The sequence below is a fragment of the Macrobrachium rosenbergii genome, chromosome 53 (assembly GCF_040412425.1).
Source record: "Macrobrachium rosenbergii isolate ZJJX-2024 chromosome 53, ASM4041242v1, whole genome shotgun sequence".
NCBI lineage: Eukaryota > Metazoa > Arthropoda > Malacostraca > Decapoda > Palaemonidae > Macrobrachium > Macrobrachium rosenbergii.
This window is the reverse complement of record NC_089793.1, coordinates 9,365,215-9,372,823: the sequence shown is the minus strand read 5'-3', so window position 1 is coordinate 9,372,823 and position 7,609 is coordinate 9,365,215. Positions and strand designations below refer to the sequence as shown.

The window sequence follows — 7,609 nt, the reverse complement described above, 5'->3', positions numbered from 1 at the left end:
TATAAATATATATATATATATATATATATATATATATATAATATATATATATATATATATATATATATATATATATATATAATATATATACATAATAAATATATATATATACATATGTATATATATGATGTATGTATGTATGTATGTATATATATATATATATATATATATAGAGAGAGAGAGAGAGAGAGAGAGAGAGAGAGAGAGAGAGAGAGAGAGAGAGAGAGAGAGTGACCATGACTAGCCTATTTCCAATCCTGCAGAATCAAAGAAAGTAGAAGAATATATCTTCCAGTGACCAGTACTAAGAAAGAGCTATGGCTTGAATTAGGAAATACCAATTAGAAAATACCAATTCCCCCATCAATTTTAGCAAAAGCGTTTTGTTTACGCTTTTAAAGGCCGCGTTCAACAAGGATAAATGCAGCCCGGGAGGGAAAATACCCGTTTCCCATCAGTTTGAGCAAAGTGCTTTTATTTACCCTTTCAAAGGCCGCGTTCACCGGCGATAAACGAGGGCATTATTCTGCTATTGCAGCCGTTTTATTTCCTCTTACGGAATTCTTTTTCCTCTCTTTGTGATAATGGGGAGGAGGAGGAGGAAGAGGACTGTTATGTTGTGCCCCATTATCGACGTTCGAGTTATGCTTTGGAAAATGGAACGCTTGTTTAGTGCTGCAGAAATTATGATAATTTTTTCGCTTGCAACTTTAATGGTTGAAGAAAGTTGGACATATTATAGAGGTGAAGCCCCCCTAGCTGTATCGTGGGTTAGGCTTTGCGAACCCTTTTCCACACACGCACACATACACACACGTGTATATATGTGTATATATATATATATATATATATATATATATATATATATATATATGTGTGTGTGTGTGTGTGTGTGTATATATACATATATACATATATGTATATATATACATATATATATATAAATATATATATATACATGTATATATATATATATATTTATATATAGCCTACATATAAATATATATATATACTTACATATGTTAACTTTATCACATACACAATTGTTCTGTGCATTAGTACAATTACTAACAGGACCTCATTCAAACTGGATGGTATCTAGTGGAGCCATTTATTCAAAAAAGTTACAAGCTTTCTAAGACAAAGAGTCCTCATTTCCAAGTATCCGTACAATGGCCAGACACGTAATCCTGCTGCATTTATATCTGTGTGCTGGGTTCTTTAATCCTATAATTACCCTCCTTCTCCTGTGTGACCCCCCACCTGTGACCTTGGCCTTTCTCTGCCGGCTCCTTCGTCCAGGTGTGCCTGTCCCGTGCGTCCTCTTGTGTTTGTTTGTTTGTCTGTGTATATACGGGACCTGATGGTCTAATGGTTTTGACACTAACCTCACCAGGGGTGGGACCAGGGTTTGTTGCACAGTAAGGCGAAGCTCTTCAAGCATATTGCATTAAATCCATTGCACTTTCTTTAACGCAGGCTGTAAATTATGTACCTGGTAATTAGTGACCCAGGTGGAGGAAGGTATAGGGCTGCAACATCATCCCAAAATACTTCATGGGAACTGCAAGGATTGCACCTTTTCAGGCCACACCATTTAAATGGAGAAGGAAAGTAGGTATATAATATATATATGTATATATATATGTGTGTGTATATATATATATGTATATAAATATTTATATACATATGTGTGTATATATATATATATATATATATATATATATATATATATATACACACACACACGCGTAGCTATTTGTTGTATATATACATATATACACCAAATAGCTATCGCATTTTTATCAGTATTATGGAAGAAGGAACCCTCCTCATGTGCAGAGTAATTACTAATGCAAAATACAGCAGAAAAAAAAATTGCAACAAAAACCAATATAAAAAGAAACTTAAAAATCAAAAGGCTCATTACGCAATTCGTTTTTTCTCCCGCCATTTAATTTTTACGCATTTTTAATTTCATCTCAAAAGGCACCAAGATATTTTTTTCCAGACAGTAATGATCTGATTAAAGAGACGATTTTGATCCTTTTATCGCCGATAGGAAACCAATTCCAGATCATTTATGCGTGCAAGCATGCATGTATGCTTACGTGTAAATGTAGGAGTACATATGCATACGCATGTATGCATTTCCATTTAATTGTACATGTAAGTTGACATGTACATATATACGCCGTTTTTGTTTGCTTGTATCTACGTAAATAAGTGCATGAATGACTATATTTACCATTTTTATGAGTTTTTGTAAATACATACAAGCACTTGTTTATATTTGGGTTTGCGTGTGTATGTAAGCATTCACTCGTGTGTATATATTAGCTTTTACAGTCACTTATGAGGGTAGACAGCGGGTAAATAGTAAATAGAGAGAGAGAGAGAGAGAGAGAGAGAGAGAGAGAAGCTCTGGGAAGTTGAAATATGACGGAAATTCATTCTATATTTCCTGAAAAAGTAAACAAAGCTAAAGCATGAGATGGAAAATCAACAGTCGGGAGGTCAGTGAGGTCTATCATTTAATGGAATTTTTTCACTAGTGTGAGATTTCACAAAAAAAAAAAAATCCTTAGTAGTCAAAAGTTTCAATTGAGGAATGAAGACAATGAGTACTGATCACTCCAAAGAAAAGACTTTATCTTTAATTAAATGTCATTCCAATAAATTTTTTATGATCTGCCTATCCAATAAACTCACGTTCCTTTCCCAGCGCAGCAACACCCATCCGATAAATTTATGTTACCTATTCCTGCAAGCAAGGGGCATTTGAAATTCAGAAGCCTGTGACCTGTCCTAAGCATAGCTTCAGACATCTTAGTTTTTAATACCTGAGTTGTATAAGGCAGCAGGGAGCCTGATTTCAGAAGTCTTCTTAGCTTGGCAAGGCAGCAAGGAACTGGATTTCAGAAATCTTATGAAGGCCAAGGCAGCGGGAAACCTGATTCAGAAGTATCTTTCTAGGCCAAGGCAGCTGGAAGCCCGATTTCAGAAATCTAATGAAAGCCAAGGCCTCAGGAAGCCTGATTTCAGAAAACTAATGAAGACCATGGCAGCGGGAAGCCTGATTTCAGAAGTCTCCTTATCTAGGCCAAGGCAGCAGGAAGCTTGATTTCAGAAGTCTCCTTATCTGGGCAAGGCAGCGGAGCCTGATTTCAGAAGTCTCCTTATCAGTGCAAGGCAAGGGAGCCTGATTTCAGAAGTCTCCTTATCTAGGCAAGGCAGCGGAGCCTGATCTCAGAAGTCTCCTTATCTAGACAAGGCAGCGGAGCCTGATTTCAGAAGTCTCCTTATCTAGGCAAGGCAGTGGAGCCTGATTTCAGAAGTCTCCTTATCTAGGAAAGGCAGCAGAGCCTGATCTCAGAAGTCTCCTTATCTAGACAAGGTAGCGGAGCCTGATTGCAGAAGTCTCCTTATCTAGGCAAGGCAGTGGAGCCTGATTTCAGAAGTCTCCTTATCTAGGCAAGGCAGCAGAGCCTGATTTCAGAAGTCTCCTTATCTAGGCAAGGCAGCGGAGCCTGATCTCAGAAGTCTCCTTATCTAGGCAAGGTAGCGGAGCCTGATCTCAGAAGTCTCCTTATCTAGGCAAGGCAGCGGAGCCTGATTTCAGAAGTCTCCTTATCTAGGCAAGGCAGCGGAGCCTGATTTCAGAAGTCTCCTTATCAGGGCAAGGCAAGGGAGCCTGATTACAGAAGTATCTTTATCTAGGCTAAGGCAGCAGTGAGCCTGATTTCAAAAGTCTCCTTCAGAAGTCTCCTTATCTAGGCAAGGCAGCAGCGGAGCCTGATTTCAGAAGTCTCCTTATCTAGGCAAGGCAGCAGAGCCTGATTTCAGAAGTCTCCTTATGAGGGCGAGGCAAGGAAGCCTGATTACAGAAGTATCTTTATCTAGGCAAGGCAGCAGAGCTTGATTTCAGAAGTCTCCTTATCTAGCCAAGGCAGCAGCAGAGCCTGATTTCAGATGTCTTCTTATCTAGGCAAGGTAGCAGGGAGCCTGATTTCAGAAGCCTCCTTATCAGGGCAAGGCAGCTAGGAACTGGATTTCAAAATTCTTTTTGCATGACTGAGGAGAAAACCAGATTTCAGTAGTCTTTTTTTATTACAAGTCTGCAGGAAACTTAATAGTAAAAGTCTCATCCTTTTCTTGGAAAAGTTGTACGATATGGTACTGATATATGAAAGGAATATCTAATTCCTAAATGAAGCATTAAAAAATAGAACTCAAAGCATTAATCTGACGATTTATAGGCGTAGCTATAGTTGTAGTTTTAATTGCAGTATTTCAGTAAGTAGTGGATGACAAAATATATATATATATATATATATATATATATATATATATATATATATATATATATATATATATATATATGTGTGTGTGTGTGTGTGTGTGTAGGTATGTATATTTATATCTTTATATTTATATGTAATATATATACATCTATATATGGATATATATATATATGATATATATATATATATATATATATATATATATATATATATACATATATATATATACATATATATATATATATATATATATATATATATATATATAAACGGATAAACATTTCATTCTCTTACCTACTCTACAGAAGTTACTCCTGTTCCACTCCAGTTACTCCCAAAATCAGGCAATAATCCCACTGGAGCCCATTGGACCGAGGAGTGAATTGCCGACGCAACATTTTTTTTTTCCTGTATAAAATGGATAAAGATTCGGTTCAAAATCGTGATGCCGGAAAATAGAAGAAGAACATCATTTTCCATTCGTTTTTGGCCATTCGTTTCCATTATCATTTATGGGTTTTTGTGTTTTTCCATTTTCTGTGTTATGTGTGTTTTTCCATTATTTGTATGTGTATTTGTGTGTGTGTGTGTGTATTTTTCCATTATCATATATGCGTGGTTTTCCATAATCATTTATATTTAGCATTTGTGTGTGAATGTGTGTTTTTCCATTACTATTCGTGTATGTTTGTGTATGTGTTTTCATTATCATTTATATGAGTCTGTTTGTGCGTGTTTTTTTCCATAATTATTTATATGTGTGTTTGTGTGTGTGTGTTTTTCCATTACCATTTATATGTGTGAGTGTGGGTTTTACACTATCATTTATATGTGTGAATGTGTGTGTGTGATTTTTTTTTTGAAACTCGCTTCGAACACAGCACCTGAAAGCAATCTATATTTTGAAGACTAATTAATATATTAAATTCAAGTCAAGCACTGAGGCACTTTCGGCCCATTCAGCGCCCAAGACGGTGAAAAGGAGCTAGAGTGGTTAGACAGCAAAATAAAGAGATCCAGGATATAAATAGTAATAGTTAGAGGTGCTGGACAGCACGGTTGAGAAAAGGAAGCGGGAATGGGGGTAAAGTTAAATACTATAGAAAGTGGGTGCAGCCAGCGCCCGAAGGGACGCTGCAAACACCCTCTAGTAATGCCTACAGTGCCCCACGCGAGGTGCACTGACGTCACTACTCTTCTACGGCGTTGTATAATCATTCGAGTCTTTTTTTTTTTTCTTTCTTTTTAATCATGGCGGTATCTCCGTCGTGTTCAGGCATTCACTCGACTGACCTTCGTTTTAATTATCATAATTATAGGTCACATACTTGAATGACCTTCCGTTTTATTAATTGTCATGATTATGTAAGCTCGTATATGTAAGAATATATATATATATATATATATATATATATATAGATAGATAGATATACATATGTATGTATGTACATATATATATATATATATATATATATATATATATATATATATATATATATATATATATATACATTATATTTATACATATATATTTATAAATATATATTATATGAAAACATATATATATGTGTATATATATACATATATGTATATATATGTATACGTATATATATATATATATATATATATATATATATATATTATACATATGCTCACACTCGAATAGCTAGCTTCTATTTTAATTACCATGTTATACAACTACATACTTAATCGCCTTCCATTTAAGGATGAAATAGCATCCAATTGCATTATCATAATAATATAAGCATTCATTTGCTTAACCTTCACTTTAGTTATTATTATAATTACATAAAAAACATATTTTTATTAAGCACTACTTTAATTACCGCAGTGAGCATAGACTTAATTAGCTTTCAGTCAAGTGATCCAAATTTTTTTATAGGAACTGACAGCATTCAACTATTCAAATATACGTCATTATTCTCAAAACTCTCTCTAATATTTTGGCTTCTCTAGAAGGTTTTGATGTATCGAGCTGATGGGAAACTGCCAGTTTTACTCTCCTGATATAAATACTGTTGTTAAGATTATTATTCAGTGAAAGATGAATAATCATCTTTAAAGGCGTGTTGGAATGGCATGGAATATAAGATTTAGGGCAAAGGCTAAGCACTGGGATGTATAAGGTCATTCAACGATGAGAGGTTTGAGAAGCGTAACAGGAGGAAAACCTTGCAGTTGCACTATTGAAACAACTAATAAGAGAGGGTGGAGATAAGTATACCTTAGTTTAACCAGACCACTGAGCTGATTAACAGCTCTCCTAGGGGTGGCCCGAAGAATTAGATTTATTTTACGTGGCTAAGAACCAACTGGTTACCTAGCAACGGGACCTACAGCTTATTGTGGAACCCGAACCACATTACAACGAGAAATGAATTTCTGTCACCAGAAATGAATTCCTCTAATTCTTCAGAAAGTAAGATGGAAGTAAGAGAATATGAACGGAGGTACAGTAAAAGGAAGTAAAGGGGTTGCAGCTAGGGGTCGAAGGGACACAGCAAAGAGCCTCAAGTAGCGCGTACAGTGCACCGCATGAGGTGCAATGACGAGGGTAAATATGTGTTGGGTAAAATTAAGTACAGTGTACAAGTGTCTTAAAAAAAAATACAACGATTTCTTGAAGCTTTTCGAAGGCTCTCTATTTCCATCCTCAGGGAGAATGGAATGACTACTGAGGATTGTTTTCGGCACCAGGAACCGGTTATCTGGTCCCTGGGAAGGAAGTGTGCCAAAATGGGTCATTAGAAACGAAGGCATCTCTAATGAAGTTGAAATTTGTAGCAAATTCAAATAGATAATTTTCTTTGATGATACATTAGTTGTTTATTTGGTACTTTAACAAATGCAGTGTTCGCTCTGGCCATGGTTTTATTATTATTATTATTATTATTATTATTATTATTATTATTATTATTATTATTATTATTATGATTATTATTATTATTATTATTATTCACATGATGTAAACATTTACAAGGAAGCAGCCAGAATAGAAGGATATTACGTAAAAATCATTGATCATTACAATTATTATTGATAAAAAAGGCACATTTTTATATAAAACCAACAGTATGAAGGCGACAAGGACCTTAAGTAAAATAGGAGAACGAGAGAGAGGGAGAATTGTAGCAGAACATAAATGAAAATATTATACATTCCTAAAAAGATAAATATAAAAATCACATTATTTATCAAACCCCTTTCAATTACCCAATACAATTATTAAGGCAACTGAACGCAGCTGAATTCAAACGTGACGATGAAGTACACATAAAAATAAA

The 7,609-nt window shown here is 35.0% G+C and overlaps 1 long non-coding RNA gene across 1 annotated transcript in view; it reads left to right on the top strand.

Moving 5' to 3' along the window:
• Positions 1 to 7,609, top strand: part of LOC136834278 (uncharacterized) — a 376,662-nt gene that overhangs the window by 268,358 nt on the left and 100,695 nt on the right. The gene's annotated exons all lie outside the window — the stretch shown is intronic.